Genomic DNA, 12,393 nt, shown 5'->3' with positions numbered 1-12,393 from the left:
CCACTCTTCGCAGAGAGGTGATAGACGCCAACGAGCCCGCGCATAGCAATCGAGGTGTAAAAAGGGCGTTGAAGGCAGGAAGCCTGGACGAAAGAGGCTACGAGGTCACCTCGAAGCGGTCTAAGAATCGGGCGCACTTGGGGCGACTACCAGTGCCAACCCCTTATCCCGCGGTGCGTCCGACACACAGAAATTTCCAAGGCGGCCAAGGAGCCTCCCCGCATAGCAATCGGGGTGTGAGGTTACGGATGCAGCATTGATAGCAATCGAGGTGTGAGGCGAAGGATGCAGAAGTGAGAGCCGAGGGATGTAGCAGAGATAGCAATCGGGGTGTGTGATGCAGAAGAGATAGCAATCGAGGTGTGCGGTGGGAAGGGCCCAGCAGCCAGAATGCATGAAGCGACGGATGAAGCAGTGATGACAACCGGGCTGTGAGGAGAGGAGGGATGCAGCCAAGAAAGCAATCAGGGCTCGAGGCAAGGGATGCATCAAGGATAGCAATCATGTTGTGAGGCGAGATTCCAAAGGCTAAACGTGAGAGGCTGCAGGGTCGACTCAGAGAGGTCTATGCATGTGAGAGGCTGAAAGCAAGGTCGACTCGGAGCGGTCTATGCATCGGGCGCGCTTGGGGCGACTACCAGTGCCAACCCCTTATCCCGCGACGCGTCCGACAAAGAGAACGTTCCAAGGCGGCAGAGGAGGTTACCAGCCGAAGGATGCAGTAGCAATAACAGGTATAGTTCCGCGGCGGCCGAGAAGACTCACCGCATAGGAATCGGGATGCGAGGCGAGGGATGCGGCGGGAAGGCCCCGACGGCTAAACGGAAGAGGCTGCAGGGCCGCCTCGGAATGGTCCAAGCATCGGATGCGATTGGGACGACTACCAGTGCCAACCCCTTATCCCGCGATGCGTCCGATACACAGATAGTTCCAAGGCGGCCGAGGAGCCTCACCGCATATCAATCGGGGTGCGAGGCGAGGGATGGGGCGGGAAGGCCCCAACGGCTAGACGGAAGAGGCTTCAGGGCCACCTCGGAATGGTCCAAGCATCGGACGCGCTTGGGGCGACTGCCAGTGCCAACCCCTTATCCCGCGATGCGTCCGATACACAGATGGTTCCAAGGCGGCCGAGGAGCCTCACCGCATAGCAATCGGGGGTGCGAGGCGAGGGATGGGGCGGGAAGGCCCCAACGGCTAGACGGAAGAGGCTTCAGGGCCGCCTAGGAATGGTCCAAGCATCGGACACGCTTGGGGCGACTACCAGTGACAGCCCCCTATCCCGCGATGCGTCCGATACGAAGATGGTTCCAAGGCGGCCGAGGAGCCTCACCGCATAGCAATCGGGGTGCGAGGTGGGGGATGCGGCGAGATGGCCCCAACGGCTAGACGGAAGAGGCCACAGGGCCGCGTCGGAATAGTCCAAGCATCGGACGCGCTTGGGGCGACTACCAGTGACAACCCCTTATCCCGCGATGCGTCCGATACGAAGATAGTTCCAAGGCGGCCGAGGAGCCTCACCGCATAGCAATCGGGGTGCGAGGTGGGGGATGCGGCGAGATGGCCCCAACGGCTAGACGGAAGAGGCTGCAGGGCCGCCTCGGAATAGTCCAAGCATCGGACGCGCTTGGGGCCACTACCAGTGACAACCCCTTATCCCGCGATGCGTCCGATACGAAGATAGTTCCAAGGCGGCCGAAGAGCCTCACCGCATAGCAATCGGGGTGCGAGGTGGGGGATGCGGCGAGATGGCCCCAACGGCTAGACGGAAGAGGCCACAGGGCCGCCTCGGAATAGTCCAAGCATCGGACGCGCTTGGGGCGACTACCAGTGACAACCCCTTATCCCGCGATGCGTCCGATACGAAGATAGTTCCCAGGCGGCCGAGGAGCCTCACCGCATAGCAATCGGGGTGCGAGGCGAGGGATGCGGCGAGATGGCCCCAAAGGCTAGACGGAAGAGGCTGCAGGGCTGCCTCGGAATAGTCCAAGCATCGGACGCGCTTGGGGCGACTACCACTGCCAACCCCTTATCCCGCGATGCGTCCGATACACAGATAGTTCCGAGGCGGCCGAGGAGGTGGGGGATGCAGCGAGATGGCCCCAACGGCTAGACGGAAGAGGCTGCAGGGCCGCCTCGGAATAGTCCAAGCATCGGACGCGCTTGGGGCGACTACCAGTGACAACCCCTTATCCCGCGATGCGTCCGATACACAGATAGTTCCGAGGCGGCCAAGGAGCCTCACCGCATAGCAATCGTGGTGCGAGGTGGGGGATGCGGCGAGATGGCCCCAACGGCTAGACGGAAGAGGCTGCAGGGCCGCCTCGGAATGGTCCAAGCATCGGATGCGCTTGGGGCGACTACCACTGCCAACCCCTTATCCCGCGATGCGTCCGATACACAGATAGTTCCAAGGCGGCCGAGGAGCCTCACAGCATAGCAATCAGGGTGCGAGGCGAGGGATGCGGCGAGAAAGCCCCAACGGCTAGAGGGAAGAGGCTTCAGGTCCGCCTCGGAATGGTCCAAGCATCGGACGCGCTTGGGGCGACTACCAGTGACAACCCCTTATCCCGCGACGCGTCCGATACACAGATAGTTCCAAGGCGGCCGAGGAGCCTCACCGCATAGCAATCGGGGTGCGAGGCGAGGGATGCGGCGAGAAGGACCCAACGGCTACACGGAAGAGGCTTCGGGGCCGCCTCGGAATGGTCCAAGCATCGGACGCGCTTGGGGCGACTACCAGTGACAACCCCTTATCCCGCGACGCGTCCGATACACAGATAGTTCCAAGGCGGCCGAGGAGCCTCACCGCATAGCAATCGGGGTGCGAGGCGAGGGATGCGGCGAGAAGGACCCAACGGCTAGACGGAAGAGGCTTCGGGGCCGCCTCGGAATGGTCCAAGCATCGGACGCGCTTGGGGCGACTACCAGTGACAACCCCTTATCCCGCGACGCGTCCGATACACAGATAGTTCCAAGGCGGCCGAGGAGCCTCACCGCATAGCAATCGGGGTGCGAGGCGAGGGATGCGGCGAGAAGGACCCAACGGCTAGACGGAAGAGGCTTCGGGTCCGCCTCGGAATGGTCCAAGCATCGGACGCGCTTGGGGCGACTACCAGTGACAACCCCTTATCCCGCGACGCGTCCGATACACAGATAGTTCCAAGGCGGCCGAGGAGCCTCACCGCATAGCAATCGGGGTGCGAGGCGAGGGATGCGGCGAGAAGGACCCAACGGCTAGACGGAAGAGGCTTCGGGTCCGCCTCGGAATGGTCCAAGCATCGGACGCGCTTGGGGCGACTACCAGTGACAACCCCTTATCCCGCGACGCGTCCGATACACAGATAGTTCCAAGGCGGCCGAGGAGCCTCACCGCATAGCAATCGGGGTGCGAGGCGAGGGATGCGGCGAGAAGGACCCAACGGCTAGACGGAAGAGGCTTCGGGTCCGCCTCGGAATGGTCCAAGCATCGGACGCGCTTGGGGCGACTACCAGTGACAACCCCTTATCCCGCGACGCGTCCGATACACAGATAGTTCCGAGGCGGCCGAGGAGCCTCACCGCATAGCAATCGGGGTGCGAGGCGAAGGATGCGGCGAGAAGGACCCAACGGCTAGACGGAAGAGGCTTCGGGTCCGCCTCGGAATGGTCCAAGCATCGGACGCGCTTGGGGCGACTACCAGTGACAACCCCTTATCCCGCGACGCGTCCGATACACAGATAGTTCCAAGGCGGCCGAGGAGCCTCACCGCATAGCAATCGGGGTGCGAGGCGAGGGATGCGGCGAGAAGGACCCAACGGCTAGACGGAAGAGGCTTCAGGGCCGCCTCGGAATGGTCCAAGCATCGAACGCGCTTGGGGCGACTACCAGTGACAACCCCTTATCCCGCGACGCGTCCGATACACAGATAGTTCCGAGGCGGCCGAGGAGCCTCACCGCATAGCAATCGGGGTGCGAGGCGAGGGATGCGGCGAGAAGGACCCAACGGCTAGACGGAAGAGGCTTCAGGGCCGCCTCGGAATGGTCCAAGCATCGGACGCGCTTGGGGCGACTACCAGTGACAACCCCTTATCCCGCGACGCGTCCGATACACAGATAGTTCCGAGGCGGCCGAGGAGCCTCACCGCATAGCAATCGGGGTGCGAGGCGAGGGATGCGGCGAGAAGGACCCAACGGCTAGACGGAAGAGGCTTCAGGGCCGCCTCGGAATGGTCCAAGCATCGGACGCGCTTGGGGCGACTACCAATGACAACCCCTTATCCCGCGACGCGTCCGATACACAGATAGTTCCGAGGCGGCCGAGGAGCCTCACCGCATAGCAATCGGGGTGCGAGGCGAGGGATGCGGCGAGAAGGACCCAACGGCTAGACGGAAGAGGCTTCAGGGCCGCCTCGGAATGGTCCAAGCATCGGACGCGCTTGGGGCGACTACCAGTGACAACCCCTTATCCCGCGACGCGTCCGATACACAGATAGTTCCGAGGCGGCCGAGGAGCCTCACCGCATAGCAATCGGGGTGCGAGGCGAGGGATGCGGCGAGAAGGACCCAACGGCTAGACGGAAGAGGCTTCAGGGCCGCCTCGGAATGGTCCAAGCATCGGACGCGCTTGGGGCGACTACCGTTGCCAACCCCTTATCCCGCGATGCGTCTGATACACAGATAGTTCCGAGGCGGCCGAGGAGCCTCACCGCATAGCAATCGGGTTGCGAGGCAGATTATTGGGAAGGGAACCCCCTGGGATGCGGCTCAAGCAGTGCCCAAAGGGACTGGAATGCGGAATCACATCGAGAGACCCAAATGCTATACGAGGGCTCAAATCGAATTATCGATTTGGCCACGACATGGACGCATCGGAACGACTACCTTTGCCGAACCACTCGCAATTGCATCCATACCGAAACCAATAGACATTTCCGTTAGAGCCCTCGCATAGCATTCGGGAATCTCGCATGCCCCTCTAAATCGACCAATGCTGGCGCTCAATGAAAATCCGAGCGCTACCACCGTTCGAGCGCCAGCATTGGTCGAGTTAGAGGGGCACGGGGGAGAATGCTCCAGTCAACACCTCCCCTATATAAGTTATTTGTCCGATTCTCGCACAACCGTAGTCTGCCTCGTCGAATCAAACAACGGTCCCAGATTCCGACTTCCGTTCCGTAGAGACCCAAAAGCTAGATGGAGGCTCGCAAGAAAGAGAGTCGGCGCATAGCAATCGGGTTTCTCGAACGTTTAGGGACCGAGCTCACTTGCGGATAGGGCAAAATCCGCCAAGCAACCCAAAAGCTAGACGGGGGCTCGAATCGAATCGCCTAGGCGGCCACAACAACGACGTGTTGGATCGACTACCAGTGCCAAACCATTCAGCAAGACTAGTCTGTGTCGAGGCCGGATAGAGATTCTCAGAGAGCGCCCGCATAGCATTTAGGAGACCTGCCGCGTCCCTCACACTCGACAAATGGTGGTGCACGTTTATAAATCCGAGCGATCCCAACCCTTTCAAGCACCAACATCGGTCGAGATAGAGGGGCACGGAGGGGGCTGCGTGAGACAACACAGTCCCCTATATAAGTTATTTGTCCGATTCTCACACATCCGAAGAATGGTCATCAAATCGGACAACAGCCCAAACTTCCGACTTCCGTCCCAGAAAGCCCAAGAGCTATCTAAAACGTTCATGGCCGGAACTCGATCGCGGCTATACCAGTCCGCCAAGCAACCCAAAAGCTAGACTGGAGCTCTAGTCGAATCACCTCTGTGGCCATTGCAAGGACGTGTTGGAGCGACTACCATTGCCGAACCATTCCGCAGGTCGAGTCCATACCAAGGCCGCATAGAGATTCACGATGAGCTCCTGCATAGCAATCAGGAGACTTGCCGTGTCCATCACAATCGATAAATCCTGGTGCAAGATTTTTGCATCCGAGCGCTCCAACCAGTCGAGCACCAGCATCAATCGACATAAACGGGCACGGGGGGAGGATGCTCGAGAACACTACCTCCCCTATATAAGTTATTTGTCCGATTCTCAAGCAGCCGAAGTCTGGTCATCGAATCGGGTCAAAGACCACAACTTCCGACTTTACCCACAATGCAAGTCATCGAATCGAACATCGGCCCCCGAGTCGGACTCCATGCGTATGTCAGGTCATCGGACCCAAATTCCGCCTTCCTGCGCATGGCGGGCCATCAATATCAACTCGGTCATCGGACCCAAACTCCGCCTTTTTGCGTATGGCACGCCTTCAAATCGGTCATCGGACCCAAATTCCGCCTTCCTGTGCATGGCGGGCCATCAACATCAACTCGGTCATCGGACCCAAATTCCGCCTTTCTGCGCATGGCACGCCATCAACTCGGTCATCGGACCCAAATTCCGCCTTCCTGCGCATGGCAGGTCATCGGACACAAATTCAGACCTCGCCAATATGCCTACGTATCGAATCGGTCATCGGACCCAACTTCCGACTTCATCCATACTGTAGGGTCTTTGAGGTTGGCGCGGTGCGCTCAACCCAGGGAGTCGACCCATCGAAGCATACACCTCCCCTATATAAGCTATTTGTCCGATTCCCACACCTGTGTAGTTTGCACCTCTGACCAGGACATCGACCCCAACTTCCGAACTCGACTGCAACGACGGCACCAGCGCCTTGGTGCGCACCTTGCGACGCACAGTCCCAACATTCGCCTTCCTGCACATGGCAGGTCATCGGACCCAAATTCCGACCTCGCGAGTATGCCTACATATCGAATCGGTCATCGGACCCAACTTCCGACTTCATCCATACCGTAGGGTCTTTGAGGTTGGCGCGGTGCGCTCAACCCGGGGAGTCGACCCAACGAAGCATACACCTCCCCTATATAAGCTATTTGTCCGATTCCCACACCTGTGTAGTTTGCACCTCCGATCAAGACATCGACCCCAACTTCCGAACTCGCCTCCAACGACCGAACCAGCGCCTTGGTGCGCACCTTGCAACGCACAGTGCCAACATTCGCCTTCCTGCACGTGGCAGGTCATCGGACCCAAATTCCGACCTCGCGAGTATGCCTACATATCGAATCGGTCATCGGACCCAACTTCCGACTTCATCCATACCGTAGGGTCTTTGAGGTTGGCGCGGTGCGCTCAACCCGGGGAGTCGACCCAACGAAGCATACACCTCCCCTATATAAGCTATTTGTCCGATTCCCACACCTGTGTAGCTTGCACCTCCGATCAGGACATCGACCCCAACTTCCGAACTCGACTAAAAAGACCGCACCAGCGCCTTGGTGTGCACCTTGCAACGCACAGTGTCAACATTCGCCTTCCTGCACATGGCAGGTCATCGGACCCAAATTCCGACCTCATGAGCATACCTACTAATCGAATCGGTCATCGGACCCAACTTCCGACTTCATCCATACCGTAGGGTCTTTGAGGTTGGCGCGGTGCGCTCAACCTGGGGAGTCGACCCATCGAAGCATACACCTCCCCTATATAAGCTATTTGTCCGATTCCGACACCTGTGTAGTTTGCACCTCCGCTCAGGACATCGACCCCAACTTCCGAACTCGCCTGCAACGACCGAACCAGCGCCTTGGTGCGCACCAAAAGTGCGCACTTTTGGAGGGCACTTTTCTGCGCTCCAAAGGTGCGCACTTTTGGAGGGCACTTTTTGGAGGGCACTTTTCTGCGCTCCAAAGGTGCGCACTTTTGGAGGGCACTTTTTGGAGGGCACTTTTCTGCGCTCCAAAGGTGCGCACTTTTGGAGGGCACTTTTTGGAGGGCACTTTTCTGCGCTCCAAAGGTGCGCACTTTTGGAGGGCACTTTTTGGAGGGCACTTTTCTGCGCTCCAAAGGTGCGCACTTTTGGAGGGCACTTTTTGGAGGGCACTTTTCTGCGCTCCAAAGGTGCGCACTTTTGGAGGGCACTTTTTGGAGGGCACTTTTCTGCGCTCCAAAGGTGCGCACTTTTGGAGGGCACTTTTTGGAGGGCACTTTTCTGCGCTCCAAAGGTGCGCACTTTTGGAGGGCACTTTTTGGAGGGCACTTTTCTGCGCTCCAAAGGTGCGCACTTTTGGAGGGCACTTTTTGGAGGGCACTTTTCTGCGCTCCAAAGGTGCGCACTTTTGGAGGGCACTTTTTGGAGGGCACTTTTCTGCGCTCCAAAGGTGCGCACTTTTGGAGGGCACTTTTGTGCACTCCAAAGGTGCGCACTTTTGGAGGGCACTTTTCCTGTGCTCCAAAGGTGCACACCTAGGTGAGCACCTTCGACCACACCTTGTAGCACACCAAACTCTGACTTTCGACTTCATCCGCAATGCAGGGTCTTTGAGGTTGGCGCAATGCGCACAACCAGGGGAGTCGACCCATCAAACCCAACACCTCCCCTATATAAGCTATTTGTCTGATTCTCATACATGCGTAGCCTGCAGGAGCAATTAGGACATCGACCCCAACTTTCGGCTTCTAAACGAAAACAAGGTCTTTGAGGTTGGTGTAATGCGAACAACTAGGGGAGTCAACCCATCAAACCCAACACCTCCCCTATATAAGCTATTTGTCTGATTCTCATACATGTGTAGTCTACAGGAGCAATTAGGACATCGACCCCAACTTTTGACTTCTTAACGAAAACAAGGTCTTTGAGGTTGACGTAATGCGCACAACCAGGGGAGTCGACCCATCAAACCCAACACCTCCCCTATATAAGCTATTTGTCCGATTCTCATACATGTGTAGCCTGCAGGAGCCATTAGGACATTGACCCCAACTTTTGACTTCTTAACGAAAACAAGGTCTTTGAGGTTGGCGTAATGCGCACAACCAAGGGAGTTGACCCATCAAACCCAACACCTCCCCTATATAAGCTATTTGTCTGATTCTCATACATGTGTAGCCTGCAACAACGATTAGGACATCCACCCCAACTTCTGAATTCGTCTGCGTTGACCGCACCAAAGGTGCACGCCTTGGTGCTCACCAAAATCCGACTTCCGACTTCTTCTGCTATGCGGGGTCTTTGAGGTTGGCGCAGTGCGCACAACCAGGGGAGTCAACCCACCGAATGCAACACCTCCCCTATATAAGCTATTTGTCTGATTCTCATACATGCGTAGACTGCAGCAATGATTAGGACATCCACCCCAACTTTTGACTTCTTAAACAAGACAGGGTCTTTGAAGTTGGTGCAGTGCACACAACCAGGGGAGTCGACCCATCAAACGCAACACCTCCCCTATATAAAGCTATTTGTCCGATTCTCATACGTGTAGTCTGCAGCAGCGATTAGGACATCGACCCCAACTTCCGAATTCGTTTGCATTGACCGCACCAAAGGTGCACGCCTTGGTGTGCACCCTGGAGTGCACTTTGGTGCTCACCTCGGTGCACACTTTGGTGTGCACCTCGGTGTGCACCAAAGGTGCGCACCTTGGAGCGCACCAAAGGTGTACACTTTGGAGCGCACCACATAGGGTCTTTGAGAGGTTGGCGCAGTGCGCACACCAAGGTGGGTGTTGAGGTGCGTGCCGAGGTGGGTGGGTGCTAGGGTGCGCTCCATGGTGGGTGCCAGGGTGGGTGCGTGCTAGGGTGGATTCCAAAGAGGGTCATAGGGTGGGTGCCAAGGTGGGTTGGTGATATAGTGGGTTCAAAGGTGGGTACTAGGGTGGGTTCCAAGGTGGGTCACAAGTTGGGTGCCAGGATGCGTGGGTGTTAGGTTGGGTGCCAAGGTGGGCTCCTGCGTGGGTGGGTGCTAGGGTGGGTTTCAAGGTGGACGCGAGGGCGGGTGCCAAGGTGGGTAACAAGTTGGGTGTTAGGATGGGTGAGTGCTAGAGTGGGTGCCAAGGTGGGTGGGTGCTAAGGTGGATGCCAAGGTGGTTCACAGGGTGGGTGGGTTCTAGGGTGAGTTCCAAGGTGGGTCACAGGTTCAGTGCTAGGGTGGGTGTCAAGGCGGGTGTCGAGGTGCCTGGGTGCTAGGGTGTGGATGCCAATGTGGGTCATAGGGTGGGTACTAGGGTGGGCTGCAATGTGGGTGCCAAGGTGGGTAACATGCTCGGTGGGTTCTAAATTGGGTGCCAGGGTGGGTGTGCACCCACCTTGCCCGAGGTGGGTGCCAAGGTGCCAGTGTGGGTGGGTGCTAAGGTGGATGCCAAGGTGGGTGAGAAGGTGGGTGATAGGTTGAGTGGTAGGATGGGTGGGTGCCAAGATGGGTCACAGGGTGGGTGCAAGGGTGGGTAGGTGCTAGGGTTGGTGTCAGGGTGGGTGGGTGCTAGGTTGGGTTCCAAGGTGGGTGCGAGGGTGAGTGTCAAGGTGGGTCACAGGTTAGGTGCTAGGATGGGTGAGTGCTAGGGTGCAAAGGTGCCAGGGTGGGTGCTAGGATGGGTCGATGCTAGGGTGAGTGGCAAGGTGGGTCCACAAGTGTCAAGGTGGGTGCCGAGGTGGGTGCCAAGTCGGCGACTGCTATGGTGGATGCCAAGGTGGGTCACGGGGTGGGTGCCAAGTTGCTAGGTTGGGTTCCAAGGTGGGTGCCAACGTGGGTGCTAGGGTGCGTGGGTTAAAGGGTGTGTCACAACGTGGGTGCCAGGATGGGTGCGCACCCACACTGGCCAAGACGGGTGCGGGTGCAAGGTTGGGTTCCAAGCCCGGTCACAGGCTGGGTGCTAGGATGGGTGGGTGCCAAGGTGGGCACCAGGGTGGGTGCACCCACCCTGGCCAAGGTGGGTCACGGGGTGGGTCCTAGGGTGGGTAACGGGGTGGGTACTAAGGTGCGTGCCAAGGTGGGTCATAGGGTGGGTGCCAAGGTGGGCACCAGGGTGGGTGTGCACCAACCCTAGCCAGGGTAGGTCACGGGGTGGTTGTCGGGGTGGGCGTCAAGGAGCCAAGGTGGGTGGCAAGTAGCCAAGTTGCGTGCCAAGGTGGGTGTCGGGGTGGGTGCCAAGGATCCAAGGTGGGTGCCAAGGAACCAAGGTGGGTGTCTGGGTGGGTGCCGAGGTGGGAGCCAGGGTGGGTCCCAAGGTGAGTGCAAAGGTGGGTGCCAGGGTCAAGGTGAGTGCCAATGTGGGTTCCAAGGTGCCAGGGTCAGGGTGAGTGCCAATGTGGGTTCAAAGGTGCTAAGTTGGGTGCGAGGTTGGGTGCGAGGGTGGGTGGGTGCCAAGGTGTGCTAGGTGGAAGCCCGGGTGGGTCGGCATCCCATGGGTGTCGAGTTGGGTGCCTGATGGGTGCTTCTTGTCAAGTTTTAGTCGTCGGGACTCATTTCGAGCCTTAGAGGTCGTTTCTTGTCCGGTTGCCCTGTCTTCGACCTGGGAACCCAATTTTGGTCCTCGGGTCCCATTTTTTTTTGTCTCGCATCCCACTTTTGGCCTGTGGCCTTTTCGGGGTCGATTCTCGTTTTGGGCATCAGAGCATGTTTCTTCTCCTAAAACCCAATATTTGTTTATTAAGTCTCGGAACACATTTTTGTTCTCGTGGACCCATCATGGGTCTTGGAACGCATTTGTGGTCCTTGGGTCCCATTTTGCATCCCGAAACTTGTGTTTTGGTGCTTGATCCCTATTTTGGGTGCCCACCTTGCACCAAGTGCGCACCCGGGGCAAACCGAGCGCCTTGGTGCACCGGGGCAAGATCGAGCGTGCACCCGAGGCGCCCCGAACATGCACCAAGGTGCACTCGGCCCACATGTGAGCGCAGGTCGTTGCGCCCGAGGTGGTGTGTGGGCACCGCGTTGCAGACGGGACACTGCACGCACACGACGCCCCCTCCAGGTGCACGCACGTAGGCCGGGCCGGGTGCACACCCGACGCCCTAGCAAGGTGCGCGCACCCGGGCAGGGCTCACACTTGGCGAACGGGGCGCACTTCGCGAGGGAGGGTGTGCACCTCGACGGGGGTGGGTGGCCGGGGTGGATTCGCACGTGGGTCGCGGTTTGCTAAGTACACACTGCGACAAGCTCATAACGGGTGCGATCATACCAGCATTAGTGCACCGGATCCCATCAGAACTCCGCAGTTAAGCGCGCTTGGGCCGGAGTAGTACTGGGATGGGTGACCTCCCGGGAAGTCCCGGTGTTGCACCCTTTTTTAGTTTTTCGCCGGGCGTCGCAATGCTATTTGAATAAACCTTTTGCCCGTTTGCGTTCTCGTCGGGGCCGGGCCGGGCCGGGGTGCGCTGCCCGCACTACCGCGCGCGCGGGGGCGACACCGAGCGCGCACCCGAGGCACCCCGAGCACACAGGCCACGGTGCAACCCGGGCGTTGTGCGCGCACCCCGGTGCGCCCGAGGTGCTGCGCGCGCACCCAGGTGAAATCGGTGTGCACCTCGGCCAGTGCGCGCTCGGTCGAGTCGCGCACGTTGGCCAAGGTGCACGGTGATGTTTCTTACTCTAAGGTTCCGCACCAGACGCCCGGGACAG

General features: G+C 58.8%; 1 non-coding gene across 1 annotated transcript; it reads left to right on the top strand.

Annotated features, from left to right (window-relative positions):
• Window positions 1-11,939: 11,939 nt before the first annotated feature.
• LOC131866933 (5S ribosomal RNA) lies at window positions 11,940-12,058 on the top strand. Its single transcript, XR_009365532.1, has one exon. It is a non-coding gene; the product is annotated as a 5S ribosomal RNA (ribosomal RNA).
• Window positions 12,059-12,393: the final 335 nt, after the last annotated feature.

The sequence above is a fragment of the Cryptomeria japonica genome, unplaced genomic scaffold (genome assembly GCF_030272615.1).
Source record: "Cryptomeria japonica unplaced genomic scaffold, Sugi_1.0 HiC_scaffold_157, whole genome shotgun sequence".
Lineage (NCBI taxonomy): Eukaryota > Viridiplantae > Streptophyta > Pinopsida > Cupressales > Cupressaceae > Cryptomeria > Cryptomeria japonica.
Note: the sequence above shows the minus strand (reverse complement) of the source record. Positions and strands in the feature narration are given on the sequence as shown.